General features: G+C 47.1%; 1 protein-coding gene across 10 annotated transcripts in view; it reads left to right on the plus strand.

Moving 5' to 3' along the window:
• Window positions 1-17,067: 17,067 nt before the first annotated feature.
• Window positions 17,068-20,767, plus strand: part of RACGAP1 (Rac GTPase activating protein 1) — a 36,599-nt gene continuing 32,899 nt past the window's right edge. For 3 of the 10 annotated variants that reach the window (XM_035256837.3, XM_035256834.3, XM_035256845.3), the window contains exon 1: window positions 17,068-17,226. The gene's annotated coding sequence lies outside the window, so the exon portion shown is untranslated. Of the gene's footprint in view, window positions 17,366-17,854; window positions 18,082-20,767 lie in introns of those variants that run through there. The other 7 variants (XM_035256838.3, XM_035256832.3, XM_035256836.3 and 4 more) reach the window with 6 other exon arrangements.

Here is a 20,767-nt window from a genome sequence, read left to right on the forward strand (position 1 = left end):
TAAGAGGACAAGGCTATTGGTATGATTGTTTATAACTTTCATATCTCTGGCTTTGTTGATACTCACTATCACCTTAGGGCACAGGCCTAGCATTTGCATCATCCTCATTTTATAGATGAATAAACCACAGCTCAGAGGTTAAATGATGTTGCCCAGGACCAGTGAAGCAGCGAGTGGCTGAGCCTCCGATAGGGTCCAGGGCCACCGAATGCAGTGTTCTCTCCCCCACCCACGCTGCCCCAAGGCTTAGAGAGGTTCAGTGACTTGCACGAAATCCCTGCACTTGGAAGCTGTAGGGGGGTTAGAACCCAGGCCTTCTCTCCAGCCCCCAGAGCAGTGTTCTTTCTGCTCCATCACCCTGCACTGGGTAGAAAAACTGCTTCAGGGAAACAAGTTTGGCAGTTGAGAGGGAGAGAGGAGGGGAGGGGAGGAGGAGGGAGCTTGGGCCCTGTTGGTGACTGTGGAGGATGGGGTCAATATAGAGATGGGAGAGTTGGGACACCAGGGTCCCCAGGTAGCGGGGCCTGGGACCAGCCCTCCTCATTCCATCAGGCCTGGGGCTGCAGGCTGCCAGTGCTCTTCCATCAAGACCCCTGGAGAGCCTGAAATCAAATATTCCTCCTCCCCTGCTCAGGCAGCCTTATTGCCATTGACAGTAAATGTATTGCTCTAATCTTTTCTCATTTTGCCAGGATGGGCTCCATTCTGACCTCCCTCCCTGCCTTGAAGGTTTCACAGAGTCAGGAGGGAGGCACGGAGGAGCAGGAGGAATGAGATGGGAGGGAGGTGCAGGGGGTGGGCTGTAAATGGGACAGCGTAGCAATTCCAGGTTTCATATGGCCTTGTCTCCAGAAGGCTGGAAGAGACTGAATTTGGAGGAAGTCAGCTACTCTGCATTCTCTGAATGAGGGTTTCCATGGAAGGCAGATGGGAAAAGCTTGGTAGGCAGTAAGGAAGCAGGCCCTGGCGCCCCAGAGAAACAGACCAGGCTGGGTATGTGGGGCAAATGCTGGAACCAAAATTCCAAGCTTGGGAGGCTGTCCTGTTGAGAAAGGGAGTAGGTAAGGTGTGTGTACCCTCCCCAGAGTGGCTGGCCTGCCCGCCTGTCTGGCTGTCCTCTGCCACCCAGGGAAGCCTTGCCAACATGAACAGCCCTGCTCTTTTGGCTGCCTCCACTTCTGGCCTTCTCTGCTGGGGAGCACTCACTTGGAAAACCTCAGACAGGCACTGTGGGATAATCAGAGGTGTGGGAGGGTGGGAGGAAGAATCCTGGGAGGCACTCAGCCTGGGGGACAGGGTGCCCAGAGCCCAGGCAAGGGGTGGAGGGGCAGTTAGGGCAGAGGGGTTGTGGGAAAGAATTCGCAGCTCAGAGCCAGCTGAAATCCATGAGAAGGGAAGAGCAGATGAGTGGGGCTTGGCTGGGAAGGAGAAGGGTGGCACCTCTAGAGCAGGAGCGAGTTAGGCAGAGTCCATCGCTCCCGCCTGAGAAGCTAGGAGGCCAAAGGCCCTGGAGCCTCCTGCATTTGTTTTGCTAAAATCAGCCCTGAGTGCGTGTGTGTGCATGCGTGTGTGTGTGTGTGTGCATGTGTATCTGTCTGTTTTTCCCATGGTAGGATAGAGTAGCTGTGTCTCATCATGGTGGATGTCCCTCTTTTTGAGTGTATATTCGGGTTGGGCCAGAAGATTTTCTGGATCCTGAGGGTTTATGAGTGGAGAGGGCTTCAGCCTCTGGCCGCTCCCAGGGAGAAAGTCCTGGCTGGAGTGGCGGAGCTGGGGTTCAGCAGGGGAGGGAAGGGAGTGGAAGGAAGGTTCTGGCCTCTCAGTCCTCTCTTCTGGAAGTGAGCTGCAGCCTTCTATTGTTGGAAAAGGCGAGCCCTGCATGTCATCAAAGATCTCAGAATTATTCCCTCTCTAGACAAACCTCCCTGCCTGGCGTGACCTTCCTCCTCTCCTCTGATTGTCTCAGCTCCACCAGCAGAACTGCTTGCCTGACGGCATAGGTCTCCATCCCTTCCCTGCACTGGCAAGGTCTGTGGGAAGCCACTCACTTGGGATGGCCATCCTGCCTTGTTAGGAAACTTTTCTCCTCTCAGTCCCTTCTTGTCTGAGTATAGCTGAGGTGGAATTTGAGAAGCTCTATTTCTACGCCTCCAAGGTCCAACCAGTCAGAAATGGCCACTGGCTGCCATAGGGGCCCCCATGCAGGTGTGGGTCCAGTGCTGCGGACCTGGGACGGCTCACTCCCTTCTAGGACCCTTACCTCCCCCAGTTCTGGAGATACACCTCCCTTACAGAGTCTTAGGTCTAACAGGTCTTAAGTGTGGTCTATAGAGCCTGGGCCAGAAACTTGACCCCACCCCTCTCTCCGTTTAGTGCTGCTTGCTCACCGTGGGTCTCAGCTTTGGCGTTGCACAAGGGCTACAGCGCCCCCTGGTGGCCCGAAGCAATTTCTCCCACGTGGCTGTGTAGGTGGCAGCTGATAACATTTTTATTTTTTAAATTTCAGCCGGGAGCGGTGGCTCACGCCTGTAATCTCAGCGTTTTGGGAGGCTGAGCTGGGTGAATCGCTTGTAGGTCAGGAGTTCCAGACCAGCCTGGCCAATATGGTGAAACCCTGTCTCTACTAAAAACACAAAATTTGCCAGGTGTGGTAGGCTCGCCTGTAATCTCAGCTACTTGGGAGGCTGAGGCAGGAGAATCGCTTGAAGCTGGAAGGTGGGGGTTCCAGTGAGCCCAGATCGCGCCATTGCACTGCAGCCTTGGCGACGGAGCAAGACTCTGTCTCAATAACAATAATCAAAAAATTTTTTGGCGGTGATGGGATCTCACTATGCTGCCAAGCTGGTATGGAACACGTGGCCTTCAGTGATCCCCCTGTCTCAGCCCCTGAAAGCATTGGGATTACAGGTGTGAGCTACTGTGCCCGGCCCAACCTTTTTAATTATTTATTTTTAATTTTAAATTATTTTAAGGTAATTTACAGAATCCAGCCCAACCTTTCTATTTCCCCCAAAAATTTCCCTGACCATGACCATATGGTGATAGTTGTACTTTTGTTATCTTTTGACTGAGAAAATACATAATGATTGAGTTCTGGATTGCATCATTAAAGCTCATTTGGATCTCATCTCCCAGTAATCACACAGTTACACAGTCGGTTACACACAGAAGGGCTACTCAGACTTTATGGAGGCCTGGGGCTGAGTCTCTCATGATCACTCCAAGGGTACTACGGTTTGGGAACCACAGATCTATATTGCTTCTTATGTTACAGATGAGACCTAGAGAGAGGAAGGGACCTGGTATAATTCACTCAGCTAGAGAAGTTGTGCCAAAATTTGAATTTAAGATAGATGTTTGTCAAAGGGATTGCAGGGGCTTAAATAGGGAGGAAGGTGCAGACAGGGTTGGGACGAGGGGGCAGCAGGACAGGGTTGTCTCCAATAGGGGCAGGAAGCCCCCACCTTATTTCCTTACCATTCAGATTCAGGTAAAATATGCCCATAAAATAGGACCTATGGGAAAAAGAAAGCAAACAAACAAACAAACAAAAAATATGACCTACGGGAAGGAGATGTCAAAAGAACAAATACAGGGATGAGTGGAGAGAAGCAACCAGCTCTGCTTAAAGCCCCTTCCCCTACATACTCAGGCCGTGCAGGTCGATTAGCCTCTAGGTTGAGAGTCATTTAACCTCTAAGCTAGTTTGTTTGTTTGTTTGTTTGTTTGTTTGTTTAGAGATGGAGTCTTGCTCTGTCACCCAGGCTGGAGTTCAGTGGCAGGACCTCAGCTCACTGCTACCTCTGCCTCCCAGGTTCAAGCAATTCTCCTTGCTCAGCCCCCTGAGTAGCTGTGATTACAGGTGCCCACCTCCATGCCTGGCTACTTTTTGCATTTTTAGTAGAGACAAGGTTTCACCATGTTGGCCAGGCTGGTTTTGAACTCCTGACCTCAGGTGATCCACCCATCTAGGCAAGTTATTTAACCTCTCTGAGACTCAGGCTTCTCAATGGTAAAATGGGAGAGAACCATAATGTCTTTCTTACTCCCAATGACTGATGTGAAAATCCAATTAAATATGTATGGAAGTTTTCATACACTGCAAAGTGATGGCAGGTGTGGTGGCTCACCCTGTAATCCCAGCACTTTGGGAGGCCGAGGTGGGCAGATCACCTGAAGTCAAGAGTTTGAGACCAGCCTGGCCAACATGGTGAAACCCCATCTCTACTAAAAGTACAAAAATTAGCTGGGCATGGTGTCACATGCCTGTAATCCCAGCAACTCCGGAAGCTGAGGCAGGAGAATTGCTTGAACCTGGGAGGTAGGGGTTGCAGTGAGCTGAGATTGCCCCAGTGAGCTGAGATTGCCCCAGTGCACTCCAGCCTGGGTGACAGAGTGAGACTCTGTCTCAAAAAAAAAAAAAAAAAAAAAGCAAAATGACTGGGGAAAGGAAGTTGGCACCCATAATCTCTTTTTTTGAGACAAAGTTTTGCTCTTGTTGCCCAGGCTGGAGTGCAGTGTCGCGATCTCAGCTTTTTGCAACTTCCACCTTCCAGGTACAAGCAATTCTTCTGCCTCAGCCTCCAGAGTAGCTGGGATTATAGGCATGCACCCCCATGCCAGGCTCATTTTGTATTTTTAGTAGAGACAGGGTTTCTCCATATTGGTCAGGCTGGTCTCGAACTCCTGACCTCAGGTGATCTCTCTGCCTCGGCCTCCCAAAGTGCTGAGCCACCAGGCCCAGCCCCATAACCTCTTTCTTTCTTTTTGTTGAGATGGAGTCTCTCTTTGTCACCCAGGCTGGAGTGCAGTGGCATGATCTCGGCTCACTGGAACCTCTGCCTCCTGGGTTCAAGCAATTCTTCTGCCTCAGCCTCCTGAGTAGCTGGGTCTAATTTTTGTATTTTTTAGTAGAGACGGGGTTTCACCATGTTGGCCAGGCTGGTCTCGAACTCCTGACCTTGTGATCTGCCTTCCTCGGCCTCCCAAATGTTGGGATTACAGGCGTGAGCCACTGCACCAGCCATTACCACTTATTTAATCTTCGGTTCAACCCTGTGAAGTAGGTTATGTTCACACTGGAGGTAACAGAAGTAGAGGGTAACAGAAGGAAGTTGAATAGGGAGGGAGAGAGCTGAATTTGACTCCAGGTCTGACTGGGGAGAACTGGCTCCTAGCTTGTCTTTCAGAATTAACAGTTAGTAGAAGTGGCACTTGTTTCAATTTACATGAGTCTCTGGTCTGCTTCTTAGAACCAGCTACTTTCCTCTCACTCTTGGCAGCCCATCTCTCTACAGTTTCAGCCATTGTGAACCCAGAGCAACAAGGTGTGTCCTGAATACAGTGCAGACAGGCGGTGGCCTTTCTTGTGGCAGGAGTTAGCTGAGGCTGGCAGACTACAGGACTGTGTGTGGCAGTAGAAAGCCAAACCTATTTGCATATCAGAATCACCTGGGAAGATAATTTTTAGAAAATTCCTGAGTTCCACACATCCTGATTCTAAGCCTTGAAGCTGTATTTTCAATGCTGATGACCAGCTGAGCTTGGGAAGGGGATGGTGAGGCTACTTTACTATCTTGGATACAGCCATTCAACATGTTGTTATAGAGCAGCAGTTCTCCAGATGTGGTTGCCAGATCTGCAGCATCAGCATCACCAAGGAATGCGTTCAAAATGAAAATTCTTGGGACCCATGGAAGACCGATGGAATGAGAAACTCCATGATGGCCCCCAGCGATCTGTATGTTACCAAGCTCTCCAGGGGATTCTGATGCATGCTAAGGTTTGATTGAGAAGCACTGGTATAGAGCAGGATTTACTATGGGTGAGACACATTGTTAGGTAGGGGACAGGATGGGATGAATAAGCTACCATCTCTGTTTTTTATGTTTTTTGTTTTAGACAGAGCCTCACTCTTGTTGCCCAGGCTGGAGTGCAGTGGCATGATCTTGGTTCACTGCAACCTCTGCCTCCCGGGTTCAAGTGATTCTCCTGCCTCAGCCTCCTGAGTAGCTGGGATTACAGGAGGTATGTGCCACCATACCTGGCCAATTTTTCTATTTTTAGTAGAGACAACGTTTCCCCATGTTGGTCGGGCTGGTCTTAAACTCTCCACATCAGGTGATCTGCCCACCTCAGCCTCTCAAAGTGCTGGGATTACATGAGCCATCGAGCCCTGCCATTTTTTTTTTTTTTTTTTTTTTTTTTTTTTTTTTTTTTTGATGGAGTCTTGCTCTCTCACCCAGGCTGGAGTGCAGTCGGGTGATCTCGGCTCACTGCAACCTCCACCTTCCGGCTTCAAGTGATTCTCCTGCCTCGGTCTCCCAAGTACCTGGGATTACAGGCATATGCCGCCATACCTAGCTAAGTTTTGTGTTTTTAGTAGAGATGGGGTTTCGCCATGTTGGCTAGGCTGGTCTTGAGCTCCTAATCTCAGGTGGTCTGCCCACCTTGGCCTCCCAAAGTTCTGGGATTACAGATGTGAGCCACTACGCCCAGACTACAGTCTCTGTTTTTATTTATTTATTTATTTTTGAGATGGAGTTTCGCTCTTGTTGCTTAGGCTGGAGTGCAATGGCACGATCTTGGCTGACAACAACCTCAGCCTCCTGGGTTCAAAGGATTCTCTTGCCTCAGCCTCCTGAATAGCTAGGATTACAGGCATGTGCCACTACTCCCACCTAATTTTGTATTTTTAGTAGAGACAGGGTTTCTTCATGTTGGTCAGGCTAGTCTCAAACTCCCAACCTCAGGTGATCTGCCCATCTAGGTATCCCAAAGTGCTGGGATTACAGGCGTGAGCCACAGCACCCAGCAGTCTCTGTTTTTAAAGAGGTTGAACTCTAGTAGAGATGAATTCAGCATGTCAATAACTACACCCCTTCCTCCAAGCAGGGCTCCCCAGAGCCTGGACACCCAGGAGAGACATAGATGCTTTCCTAAAGGGGAACCTGTTTCTATTTGTTTCTATTAGAGTTTTGTTGTTGTTGTTTTATGGGTGGTTTGTTTTGTATTTTTTGAAACAGAGTCTTGCTTTGCCTATTACAGTTTGATTATTACAGATTGGCGATTAAAGTTTGATTTAGTTGGATAATTCATTGAGTGTGCGAGGGTGATTCCTAGGGGTAGGGCAGGGAAACCAGATTTTGAAACATCGTTTTTTATTTTTATTTTTTTGATGAGAGAGAGAGATATTATCAAAAGAAAGAGGAAAGAAACAGAGAGGAAGATAGAGGGATACAAAACAATTATAAGTGATACTCATGGAGTTACTATGTGGCAGGCACTGCCGTAAGAGGTTTGCAAACACCATCTCATTTATCACTCCCAGCAGTGCTTTACACTATTAGTATTATCCCGTTTAATGGATGTGGAAATGGAGGGACAGAGAAGTTAAGTTGCTCACCACACAGGTCATAAGTGGTGGAAGGGCCAGCATAACTCCAGACCTGTGTGTTTACTATGCTTACTGCTTCTCTTGGAGAAATAAGAAGAAAACCTTCATGGGTCACTAGTGCCTCAGGAATTACACTGAATTTATCTGGCCTGGTATTCAAGGTCCCTCAGCTCTGCCCTCAAAAGTCCTTCCAGCTGGTGGGGTGTGGTGGCTCAGGCCTGTCATCCCAGCACTTTGGGAGGCTGAGGTGGGCAGATCACCTGAGGTCAGGAGTTCGAGACCAGCCTGGCCAACACAGTGAAACCCCATTTCGACTGAAAATACAAAAATTAGCTGGGTGTGGTGGCGCACGCCTGTAATCCCATCTACTTGGGAGGCTGAGGCAGGAGAATCGCTTGAACCTGGGAGGCAGAGGTTGCAAAAAGCTGAGATTGTGCCACTGCACTCCAGACTAGGAGACAGAGCGAGACTCTGTCTCAAAAAAAAAAAAAAAAAAAAAGAAAGTCCTTCCATCCTTACTGGCTCCCCAGCCAAGATCCTCGAGCTCCAGTCAGGCTGGACTGACTTCCCCATTTCTCTCAGCCCTTCCTGCCTACTTCAGTCCACAGCCTCCTCCCCGTTGGGGTCCTATCCATTCTTCAAAGCTCAGCTCAGAGGTCTCTTCTTTGACAATTTTGATTCCCAGCCGGAGGTGGGCCCTCCCTCCCTGAACCCCCACAACACAGCCCCCACCTCCGCACTCTGCGCTGCAGGCCCGGGCCTAGCACCCCGCCTCGCCCCACATTCACCCCAGGGCTTAGCGCACAGCCTGGGAGGCAGAAGGGCCCGAAGCTTCTTGGTGTAATATGCAGCGGGAACAATAATCCTGGATGGGAGGTAGGGAGCCAGACCTCCAGAGGGCAAGTGAGAAGTCCCTGGGAGGCAGAACCCAGCGAAGGTGAGAGAATGAAGACACGCACCGGGCTGTGGCCGGACTGGGTGGCAGCTGGGGACCGAGCCGAGCCTCCCTGCCCCCGACGCCCGCGTCCAGGGAGCGACGATGAGAGTTCCTCCATCGGGACATAGGGTCAGGCGGCCGCCCCTGGGCGGGGCACGGGCGCGCTCGGGAGGTCATCCGCCATCCCTGATCAGCAGCAACCCCCATCACGGGCGGGGGAGCAGGTGGAAGGAGGCCGCCCTCGCTTGCCGCCCCTGTTTGTGATAACAGCAAGTCCTCCGACGGCGCGTTCCAGCCGGACCTCTCCCGCACCTCGAAAGCACCCAGGGCGCGGTCTCGCCAGACGCGGGAGATTAAATAACCGGAGAGTGCGCCTCTCCTAAGTGGCAGAGCCGGGAATCGAACCCAAGCTTTCTGGCACCAGTTCTCAAAGCTCTCAAGCTTCTTAGGTTACAAGTGCAGCCTTAGGATCCCTCCCTACCCAGGGAACTACAGTTTGGGAAGAAAAGGAGTTAGGAATCCGCGCCGCCCCTCCCGCCCCTCACTTTATCTTTTCCTTTGCTGCCTTCTCGCCTCCCTGGCGGGTGCAGCAGGGAAGGAGATTGAGAGGGATTGGAAGGGTGTGGTGGTATTTTGGGAAGAGGGAGGTTTAAGAGACAGCGTCTCCAACTCCCATCCCTTATTGGGGATGCCATCCTGCTGAACTTAATTCACCTCTGTTGTACAGCTATTTATTGGAGCTGCAAAAGCAAGACTAGTACATAAAAGGAGTACCGTCCCTTGGTCTCTGGAAGTTCATAGTCTGGTAGAGAAAATAGGCATTGCAGGGTGCTTACTGTGTACCAGGAACTGTGCTAAGTGTTTTATAAGGATAACTCATTTGTTCCTCTCAACAACCCTAGGAAATAGGTATTATTATTATTTTTTCCATTTATCGATGAGTGAGTCAAGCCACAGCTGACTTGTGGAATGCCATGTGATAGTGACTGGAAGAACCAGGAAGACTAAACAAATGAGGAGGAGGAAAGGGAGAGAAGAAGTGCTGCGGGAGTTTACAGCAATGGCACGGAGCCAGGCATCAGAGTTTAAGCTGTCTAGAGGATGAGTAGAACTTATCCCAGTGAAAAGGCAGTGGAGGTTCGGGAGAGTGCTGGGGCACATGGAAGGGTGAAGGGCTCAGGTGGAAATGGTAGGTAGCCTGGTGCTCGGCGGAACTGCAAACACTGGAGGGTTGGGCAGTGTAGCTAGAGGCTCGAGCAAAAGCAGCCTAGGAGGGCCTTGTGAAGGATTTTGGTCTTTATTAAGAAGGCAGTTTGGCTGGGCACGGTGGCTCATGCCTGCAATCCCAGCACTTTGAGAGGCAGAGGTGAACAGATCACCTGAGGTCAGGAGTTCAAGATCAGCCTGCCCAACATGGAGAAACCCTGTCTCTACTAAAAATACAAAAGTTAGCCGGGTGTGGTGGTGGGTGCCTGTAATCCCAGCTACTCTGGAGGCTGAGGTAGGAGAATCACTTGGACCTGTGAGACAGAGGTTGCAGTGAGCTGAGGTCCTACCATTGCACTCCAGCCTGGGTAAAAGGGAAACTCCATCTAAAAAAAAAAAAAGATATAAAAGTATATGTATTTATCATGTACAACATATTTTGAAGTATAATGTACATATATTACATTTTTTGTTTTGTTTTGTTTTTGAGAGGAGTCTCACTTTGTCACCCAGGCTGGAGTGCAGTGCCTTGATCTTGGGTCACTGCAACCTCTGTCTCACCAGTCGAAGTGATTCTCCTGCCTCAGCCTCCCAAGTAGCTGGGATTATATGCATACGCCACCATGCCCGGCTAATTCTTGTATTTTTAGTAGAGACGGGGTTTCGCCATGTTGCCCAGGCTGTTCTCAAACTCCTGGTCTCAAGTGATCCGCCCACCTCAGCCTCCCAAAGTGCTGGGTTTACAGGGATGAGCCACCTTGCCTGGCCTGTATGTATATTATGGAATGATTAAATGTAGCTTTTTTTTTTTTTTTTAGACAAGGTCTTGCTCTGTCACTCAGGTGCAGTGCAGTGGTTTGATCATAGCTCACTGTAGCCTTGAACCCCAGGGCTCAAATGATCCTCCTGCCTCAGCCTTCCAAGTAGCTGGCCTACAACCAAGCCCATTATACTCAGCTAGTTTGAGAGTTAGTTAGCGAAGAGAGAGAGATAGTGAAGACTTAGTTAAGTGAAAGCAAGTTTATTAAGAAAGTAAAGGAATAGACTGGGCGCCATGGCTCATACCTGCAATCCCAGCACTTTGGCAGGCCAAGGCAGTGGATCATGAAGTTAGGAGTTCAAGACCAGCCTGGCCAAGATGGTGAAACCCCATCTCTACTAAAAATACAAAAAAATTAGCTGGACGTGGTGGCGGGCACCTGTAATCCCAGCTACCCAGGAGGCTGAGGCAGAGAATTGCTTGAATTTGGGAGGCAGAGGTTGCAGTGAGCCAAAATAGCGCCATTGTACTCCAGCCTGTGTGAAAGAACAAGACTCCCTTTCAAAAAAAAAAAAGACAGAAAGTAAAGGAATAAATGAATGGCTACTCCATAAGCACAGCAGCCTAATTTTTAAGTTTTTTGTAGAGAGGAAGTCTTGATATATTGCCCAGGCTGATATTGAACTCCTGGCCTCTAGTGATCCTGTCTTCTTGGCTTCCCAAAGCACTGGGATTACAGGTGCGAGCCACAGCATGTCTGGCCAAATCTAGCTCATTAATTAACCTATGTATTACTTCACATAGTTATCATTTTTGTGGTAGAATGACATTTTAATTTTTTTCTTTTTTTTGAGACAGAGAATTGTCGCCCAGGCTGGAGTGCAGTGGCGCAATCTCGGCTCATGGCAACCTCCGCCTCCTGGGTTCAAGCAATTATGCATCAGCCTCCTGATTAGCTGGGATTATAGGCACGCACCACCATGCCCAACTAAATTTTGTATTTTTAGTAGAGACAAGGTTTCACCTTGTTGGCAGGGCTGGTCACAAACTCCTGACCTGAAGTGATCTGCCTACCTTGGTCTTTCAAAGTGCTAGGATTACAAATATGAGCCGCTGTACGCAGCCAATTTTTTAAAGTTTAAATTAAATTTTATTTTTTGAGACAGAGACTCACTCTGTCACTCAGGCTGGAGAGCAGTGGCATGATCTCGGTTCACTGCAACCTCTGCCTCCCGGATTCAAGTGATTTTTCTGCCTCAGCTTCCTGAGTAGCTGGGATTACAAGCATGCACCACCACGAGTAGCTTGGATTACAAGCATGCACCACCACGCCTGGCTAACTTTTGTGTTTTTAGTAGAGACAGGGTTTCATCCTGTTGGCCAAGCTGGTCTTGAACTCCTGACCTCAGGTGATCTGCTGCCCTAGTCTCCCAAAGTGCTGAGATTACAGGCATGAGCCACTGTGCTTGGCCGTAATTGCATTTTTTTTTTTTTAATGAGACAGAGTCTCACTCTGCCACCCAGGCTGGAGTGCAGTGGCTTGAACTCAGCTCACTGCAACCTCTGCCTCACGGGTTCAAGCAGTTCTCCTACCTCGGCCTCCCAAGTAGCTGGGATTACAGGTGCCTGCCAGAACGCCTGGCTAATTTTATTTATTTATTTATTTTTAGATGTAGTTTTGCTTTCTTTACCCAGGCTAGGGTGCAATGGAGCAATCTCAGTTCACTGCAACCTCCGACTCCCAGGTCAAGTGATTCTCCTGCCTCAACCTCCCAAGTAGCTGGGATTACAGACATGCGCCACCACGCCTGGCTAATTTTGTGTTTTTAGTAGAGACTGGGTTTCTCCATGTTAGTCAGGCTGGTCTCGAACTGTTGACCTCAGGCAATCCACCTGCCTGGGCCTCCCAAAGTGCAGGGATTACAGGCATGAGCCACCGAGTCTGGCCATTTTTTTGGTATTTTTATTTATTTGTTTGTTTATTTATTTTGAGTCAGAGTCTTGCTCTCTCATCCAAGCTGGAGTGCAATGGCTTGATCTCAGCTCACTGCAACCTGTGCCTCCCAGGTTCAAGCAATTCTCCTGTCTCAGCTTCCTGAGTAGCTTGGATTACAGATGCCTGCCACCATACCCAGCTACTTTTTGTATTTCTAGTAGAGACAAGGTTTCACCATGTTGGCCAGGCTGGTCTCAAACTTCTGACCTTGTGATCTGCCTGTCTTGGCCTCCCAAAGTTCTGGGATTACAGGCATGAACCACTGTGCCCAGCTATAATTGCATTTTTAAAAGGTCACCTGAGGAGTAAAGAATGCAAGGGAGGGTGAACAATTTCATTGGGGTTGGACTACCAAATTGGAGAAGGGTAGTGACAGGGGGAAGGAAAAAAGTGGGCACACACAAGAGATCTGTACTTAGAAGCTGCACTCAGTAATTGAGGCATAAGCGAAGGAGGGAAAGCTGAGGCATTCTACACTCCCCTGCTTCTCTCCCTCACCCCTGAGGTCCAATTATTTAATAAGTCCATTTCATTGCATTGATTGATTTCATGAATATCTTTCCCACCTGTCCCCTCCTTGTCATCCCTACTGCCACTGGCCTAAATAGAGAGTCTCAACCTTTACATTTTTCCCTCTCCAGACATTCCTGCTTGCCACTTTAGCATATGTTCTATCCAAAGACAAATCAGTCAGGTCAGTCCAAGTCCCATTGTCTTGTCATTTACGATCTACTCGTAGCAATTTTCAAATGTATTATACATTGTTATTAACTACAGTCACTGTGTTGTATAATAGATCTAAATCTTCCTCTAACTAAAATTTTATATCTTTTGATCAACATCTCCTCAATCTTCCTCCCCTAAATGTGTGATCTTTCTTTCCTTTCCTTTTTTTGTTTTTTTTTTTTGAGACTGAGTCTTGCTCTGTTGCCCAGGCTGGAGTGCAGTGGCATGATCTCAGCTCACTGCAAACTCCACCTCCCGGCTTCAAGCACTTTTCCTGTCTCCTGTCTCAGCCTCCTGAATAGCTGGGATTACAGGTGCCTGCCACCATGCCCAGCTAATTTTTGTGTTTTTAGTAGAGATGGGGTTTCACCTTGTTGGTCAGGCTGGTTTCGAACTTTTGACCTCAGGTGGTTCACCTGCCTCAGCCTCCCAAAGTGCTGGGATTACAGGCATGAGCCACTGCACCCAGCTTCTTTTTTTTAATTTAAGGACCAATGTGACAGTAAGTGATCTTTCTTTTCATATCTCCCTTTGCCAGTCTCTCTTTTTCCTTCTCAGGCCAAAGCTACCTAAGAAGCATCACACCCACTGAACCCGCAACATTACCTGAAAACTGAGATAAATGTTCCTTCACAGCCTAAACCTTCATAAACTGCTTTCTTGTGTATTCATTAAATATATGCTTGCCTCATTCTTCAGAGGTCACATGATATTCCTCTTGCCAGTAATTTGGCACTCCCTTCTCTCCGGTAAATTCCTATTCACACTTCAAGACCCAGCTCAGACATCAAGTCTCTGTAGGCTTTTCTAACACTCCCACTTCACAGGTAGGATTAGTTGTTTCCTTGTCTGTGATCCTAAAGCACTTTATGCATGTCTTTGTCCTAGTACTTATTTCATTGTATTATAGGTGTCTAAGGAGGCACAGGCTAATGCAATCAATTAATACTCCTGACCTTGAAAGGTTGTTAGGAGGATTAAATGGGATAATAAATGTACAATTAATTTTTCCTTCTTCACCCCTTTCCTAATAATACTAATAATAATTTGTATTACAGTTTACCAAGTATTAACTTTGATAGTATACCACACTGTGTCTCAGTTGATCTGGGAATAAACCTGTGAGATAGGAATGGGATTATTATTTCTATCTTATACTTGGAGGAAATGAAGTACAGAAGCATTAAAAAGTGATAATACGGGTGGTTCAGTGTAATGCCTGGTATGTAAAAGTGCTCCATCGATATTTGTTCAAGGCCAGGTGGAACGTTTGTGCCTGTAATACCAGTGCTTTGGGAGGCTCAGGTAGGAGGATCACCTGAGGCCAGGAGTTCAAGACTAGCCTGGGCAACATAGTGAGATCCACCTCTACAAAAGATAAACAAGTAAACAGAATTACCCATGAGTAATAGCATGTGCTTGTAGTCCTAGGTACGAGGGAGGATCTCTTGAGCCTAAGCGTCCATAGTTGCAGTGAGCTATGATTGCACCACTGCACTCTAGCCTGGGTGTCAGAGTGAGACCCTGTCTCTAAAATAAAAGTGGGGTCAAGTTTTCGGGTTACAAATTTGTAATGTGTTTTTTTGATAAATAAAAATTTTATATATTTATGGTGATGTTTTGATATATGTATGCACTGTGGAATGACTAAATCAAGCTAATCAACATATCCATTACCTCACATACTTTTTTTTTTTTGAGATGGAGTTTCACTCCTGTTGCCCAAGCTGGAGTGCAATGGTGCAATCTCAGCTCACTGCAACCTCGGCCTCCCAGGTTCAAGTGATTCTCCTGCCTCAGCCTCCTGAGTAGCTGGGATTACAGGCATGTGCCACCATGTCTGGCTAATTTTGTATTTTCAGTAGAGACAGGGTTTCTCCATGTTGGTCAGGCTGGTCTTGAACTCCTGACCTCAGGTGATCTGCCCACTTTGGCCTCCCAAAGTGCTGGGATTACAGGTGTGAGCCACTGCACCCGGCCTTTTTTTTTTTTTTTTTGAGATGGCGTTTCAGTCTGTCATCCAGGCTAGAGGGCAATGGCATGATCTTGGCTCACTGCAACCTCTATCTCCAGGTTTAAGTGACTCTTCCACCCCAGCCTTCCAAGTAGCTGGGATTACAGGCACCTGCCATCATGTCTGGCTAATTTTTGTATTTTTGTAGAGATGCGGTTTTACCATGTTGGCCAGGCTGGTTTTAAAACTCCTGACCTCAGGTGATCTGCTGCCTCATCACTGCACCCGGCCACCTCACATACTTTTTTTGTGTATGTGGTGAGAGCATTTAAGATCTACTCTTAGAAATTTTCAAATGGGGTCGGGCACAGTGGCTCACGCCTATAATCCCAGCACTTTGGGAGGCCCAGGTGGGTGGATCACGAGGTCAAGAGATCAATACCATCCTGGTCAACAAGGTGAACCCGGTCTCTACTAAAAATACAAAAATTACCTGGGCATGGTGGTGCATGCCTGTAGTCCCAGCTACTCGGGAGGCTGAGGCAGGAGAATTGCTTGAACCCAGGAGGCGGAGGTTGCGGTGAGCCGAGATCGTGCCATTGCACTCCAGTCTGGGTAAAAAGAGCGAAACTCCGTCTCAAAAAAAAAAAAAAAAAAAAGAAAATTTCAAATGTATTATACATTGTTATTAATTACAGTCACTGTGTTGTATGATAGATCTAAATTTTCCTCTAAATGAAATTTTATATCTTTAGATCAGCATCTCCCCAATCTCCCTTCCCCAAATCTGTGATCTTTCTTTTATTTTTTTTAGTTGAGATGGAGTCTTGCTCTGTCATCCCGGCTGGAGTGCAGTGGCGCAATCTCAGCTCACTGCAAACGCTGCCTCCCAGGTTGAAGTGATTCTCCTGCCTCAGCCTCCCAAGTAGCTGGGATTACAGGTGCCTGCCCCTGTGCCCAGCTAATTTTTGTCTTTTCAGTAGAGACGGGGTTTCACCATATTGGCCAGGCTAGTCTCAAACTCCTGACCTCGTGATCTGCCCAACTCGTCTCCTAAAGTGCTGGAATTACAGGTGTGAGCCACCTCATATGGCCTTTTTTTTTTTTTTTTAACTCAAGGACCAATGTGACAGTAAATGATCTTTCTTTTAAACCAAAGTGCTTCTTGTATGCGCCAGCCAGTGTTTTTTCAAATTGCGAGTAGTCACTCATTGTTGAGTAGTTAGTTCTGAGTACGTTGCATGTAGTAAGAAAAAGCAGAGTTTTCATTACCCGGTTGTAACGTAAAATGTATTTCTCACTATGGGTCCAGATTTTTTTTAAAGTGTGAAAGTTTTCAGAGGATGTCTGGAAAAAAAGAAGAAGAAGAAAAAGTATGAAAGCCTCTGTGCTAACACAATGCCATGTTCTAAATAACGTTTATTAAATGGAATTATATTTTTATTTTTATTTTTTAATTTTTTTAAAAGACGGGGTTTCACCATGTTGGTCAGGCTGCTCTTGAACTCCCACCCGCCTGACATTGTAATCCAAGCCTCCAAAGTGCTTGGATTACAGGCGTGAGCCACCACACCCTGCTATTAAATGGAATTATACTATTTTCATTTGTATTTATTTTTATTTCCTCAAGCTATGGCCTCCATTCGTAGCTACTGACAGCAGAGACCATACCATCTTTATTTTCTGATTCCCAGTGAAGTGCTTGTGATGATGTGGGCTCACTTAATAATGAGTATCAAATGAAAGTCTTAATGGATACATCAGTGGAAGGGATAATATAGCTCTGTGAATGTGGTTGAAAATAACTGCTGTTTCTAACTCCTGGCATTCTTCCTTTTCTACTGAGAGATCTGACATTGTTCAGTTAATTGTTTCCAAGGGCTCTAGTCCCGCAAACAGTGAGGCTAAGAATAATTTGCACTCAAGAAATACCTCTTGCCCTTAGTCAATATGGCATCCTGAATGACTTCAGGAAAGGGCACGGAAAAAAACCCAAACCGTTGACATTAGTCAAAATGGCCATCTTTGGCTTCGCTTTGTCAGAATGCGCATGCTCATTCCCGTTCCCGTCGCCTCCGCTTGGCCCTAACGCGGACGTCCCAGCGTAGAGGGACGGAGTGGGAGGAATAAATTTCTCTGTGATTGGTTGGTGAAGGATTTCAAACCGGAGCTGGCGGCGCGGCGCTGCTCTGCCGTTGGGTGAGGCGCGGGCGAATTGAAGAGCGTCCCAGGTGGGGCCAGGCTGACTGAAGTGAGTAGTGGGGGTGCCAGACCAGGTGCGTCTGGCGCTGGATTGTGGTAGGAAGCAGCATTCGTGTGGTGAGCCGTGGCTGCCGCTGGGGTCCGGGACAGGCCGGCAGCAATAGCCTCTCCACTCGGACTTTTCTAGGGTGGGGGTCGGGGCAGGCCGAATGGACGGGGGCTGGGAGGGTCGGGGGCTTCTGTCTTGGCGCCCGGTTTTGTGGAAAGCCGGGGCCTCTTTTTGAGGTGGTGGCTGGACCTGGGCAGGATCCATCCTAAAGAAGTGTCTCTCGGTCAAATACAGAGTTTGGGAGTGGGCGGAGTGACACCCCACGGTTTCGAAGGGAAACGCCCTGTATTTGAGAGCCCTGGGCCTCCTGCAGTGGAGCCCCTCTCCTTCGGGGGCCGCGTCTGTCTAGGGAGGCTGGCCAAGGCCATGACATTTTGTCTGCCCTTCTCATCCTCCTAAGTTTTAGCCTCAGTAACAACGAGGTCCTACTTGTACATTTTTTTTTTTTTTTTTTTCTTTTGAGACGGAGTCTCATTCTGTCACGTAGGCTGGAGTGCAGTGGCGCGATCTCAGCTCCCTCCGCCTTCCGGGTTCAAGTGATTCTCCTTCCTCAGCCTCTTTTTTTTTTGAAGGGAGGAAGGCAGGAAGGGAGGAAAGGAGGAGGGAGAGAGAGAAGGGAAGGAAGGAAATCAGGCAGTGAGAGAGACATTGCCGACCTGGATCTAGAGGTCTACAAGTTGATTTTTCTTTTTTTTTTTTGAGAGAAGGAAAGAAAAAAAAAGGAGTGAAGGAGAGGAAGAAAGAGAAAGAAAAAGGGAGAGAGAACGGAAATGTTGCTTTATTCTAAAAAAATGGGTATTAATGGCCAATCAATATTTCATTTAAACCTATGAGTAGGTGTGATGTGGTATTGACAAGAATGTATATTTTGTGTAATTTGAAGTGGAGAGCTCTATAAATATTTATTAAGTTTACTTGTTCCGGATCTGAGTTCGAGTCCTGGATATCCTTATTAATTTTCTGTCTCATTGAATCTAAGTCTCTATGTATCTGGGTGTTAGGATCGTTAGCTCTTATTGTTGCATTGATCCTTTTACCACTATATCTTTGTTGCTTTAAAATCTATTTTATCAGATACGAGAATTGCAACTCCTGCTTTTTATTTATTTATTTTTGCTCTCCATTTGGTTGGTAAATCTTTCTCCATCCCTTTGTTTTGAGTCTTTGTGTATCCTTGCATGTGAAATGGGTCTGGATGTAACATGCCATTGGGTTTTGGCTGTATCTTTTGATTGGGGGATTTAGGCGATTTAAATTTAGGATTACTGCCATTTGATGTTAACTGGCTGTTTTATCCATTCGTTGATGTAAATTCTTCTTTATGTTGATGCTCTTTCCTTTTTGGTATATTTTTAGAAAGGCTAATACTGGTTGTTTCTTTCTATGTGTAATGCTTCTTTCAGAAGCTCTTGTAAAGCAGGCCTGGTGGTAATAAAATCTCTGAGTACTTGCTTGTTCATAAAAGATTTTATTTTTCCTTCAGTTGTGAAGCTTAGTTTGGCTGGATATGAAATTCTGGGCTGAAAGTTCTGTTCTTTAAGGATGTTGAATATTGGCCCCCACTCTCTTCTGGCTTGTAGAGTTTCTGCTGAGAGATCTGCTGTAAGTCTGATAGGCTTCCCTTTGTGGGTCACCTGACCTTTCTCTCTGGCTGCCCTTAGTATTTTCGCCTTTGTTTCAACCCTGGTGAATCTAACGATTATGTGCCTTAGGGTTGCTCTTCTTGAGGAATATCTTTGTGGTGTTCTCTGTATTACCTGGGGTTGAATATTGTCCTGCTTTGCTAGTTTAGGAAAATTTTCCTGAATAATATCCTGAAGAATATTTTCCAGCTTGGATTCATTCTCACCGTCGCATTCAGGTACACCTATCAAACGTAAATTTGGTCTTTTCACATAATCCCACATTTCTTGGAGACTTTGCTCATTCCTTTTTATCCTTTTTTTCTCCAATCTTGTCTTCTCGTTTTATTAAGTTGGACTTCGACCTCTGATATCCTTTCTTCTGCTTGAACAATTTGAGTGTTTAAACCTGTGCATACTTCTCGGAGTTCCCGTATTGTATTCTTCAGTTCCATTAATTCACTTATATTTCTCTCTAAATTGTCTATTCTCATTAGGATTTCGTCAAACCTTTTTTCAAAGTTCTTAGTTTCTTCACATTGGGCTACAACATGTACAGAAGTTTCTTATTATCCATCTTCTGAAGCCTGATTCTGTTAATGGGATGTGCTCGTTCTCCATCAAGCCTTCTTCCCTTGTTGATGAGGAACTGTGATCCTCTTTAGAGGGAGAGGCATTCTGATTTTGAGTATTCTCAACCTTTTTACGCTGGTTTCTTCCCATCATTATAAATTTATCCACCTGTCCTTTTTGTAATTACCAACTTTCAAATTAGGTCTCTGAGTGGACGTCCAAGTTGTTAATTCCCAGGGCCGAAATGTGAGCAACCCACTGCACCGGCCAAAACAGCGGCGTTAAGACTGATGGTGCTTTTCTGCCTGGGAATCTCCAGTCTGACTTCCTTCTTGAGTCCGTAATAGGCGACTCTGCCTTCCTGGAGCTCCAAACGTCGGTCAGAAGGGAAACCAGTCCCGTTTACTCTGCACCAAGAGCTGCTGAGCCAAGGTGCCGGCAAAACTGCTGTGCTGGCGACCCCTGCAGCTCCTCCACTGGGAATCTTCTGCTCCCTGAGCGACAAAAATTTGTCTGAAAGTGTGGCGTCCTCTCGTTCTCTGCGCTTTCACTGGGAGCTGCAATCCCGAGATGTTAGCGATCAGCCATCTTGGATCGTTCCCTCCCCTCAGCCTCTTGAGTCGCTGGGACTACAGGCACGTGCCACCACGCCTGGCTAATTTTTGTAATTTTAGTAGAGATAGGGTTTCACAATGTTGGTCAGGCTGGCCTCGAACTCCTGACCTCGTGATTCTACTGCCTTGGCCTCCCAAAGTGCTGGGATTACAGGCGTGAGCCACTGCGCACGGCCTTGTACACTTTGAGGTATGTTACTCTTCACGGGGTTTCATTCGTAGGCAGAGAGGTGTGTGTAGGAAAGTGGGGGTAGATGGGTAGATAAGCCTCACCCCACCACCCAGAGCATTATCTTTCTGTTGGGTAAATAAGCTTTCTGAGTTATTGTAGGTGTTTAGAGAAGGCGCCTTTCCTATAGCTTAATCATTCAATAGGTATTTATTTTTTGGAGGGGATTTTTCTTTTAATTTTTTTTGTATATTTAGGGGGTACAGATGCAGATTTCTTACATGCATATATTGCATCGTGGTGAGGTCTGGGCTTTTAGTGTCCCCATCACTCAAATAGTGAACATTCTACCCAATACGTAATTTTTCAACCCTCAACTCCAGCTTCCACCTTTTTGTCCTTCATAGTCTCCAGTGTGTACTGTTCCACTCTGTATGTCTGTGTACCCATTGATTAGCTTCCGCTTATAAGTGAAAACGTGGTATTTGACATTCTGAGTTGTT

Source organism: Callithrix jacchus, chromosome 9, assembly GCF_049354715.1.
Source record: "Callithrix jacchus isolate 240 chromosome 9, calJac240_pri, whole genome shotgun sequence".
Lineage (NCBI taxonomy): Eukaryota > Metazoa > Chordata > Mammalia > Primates > Cebidae > Callithrix > Callithrix jacchus.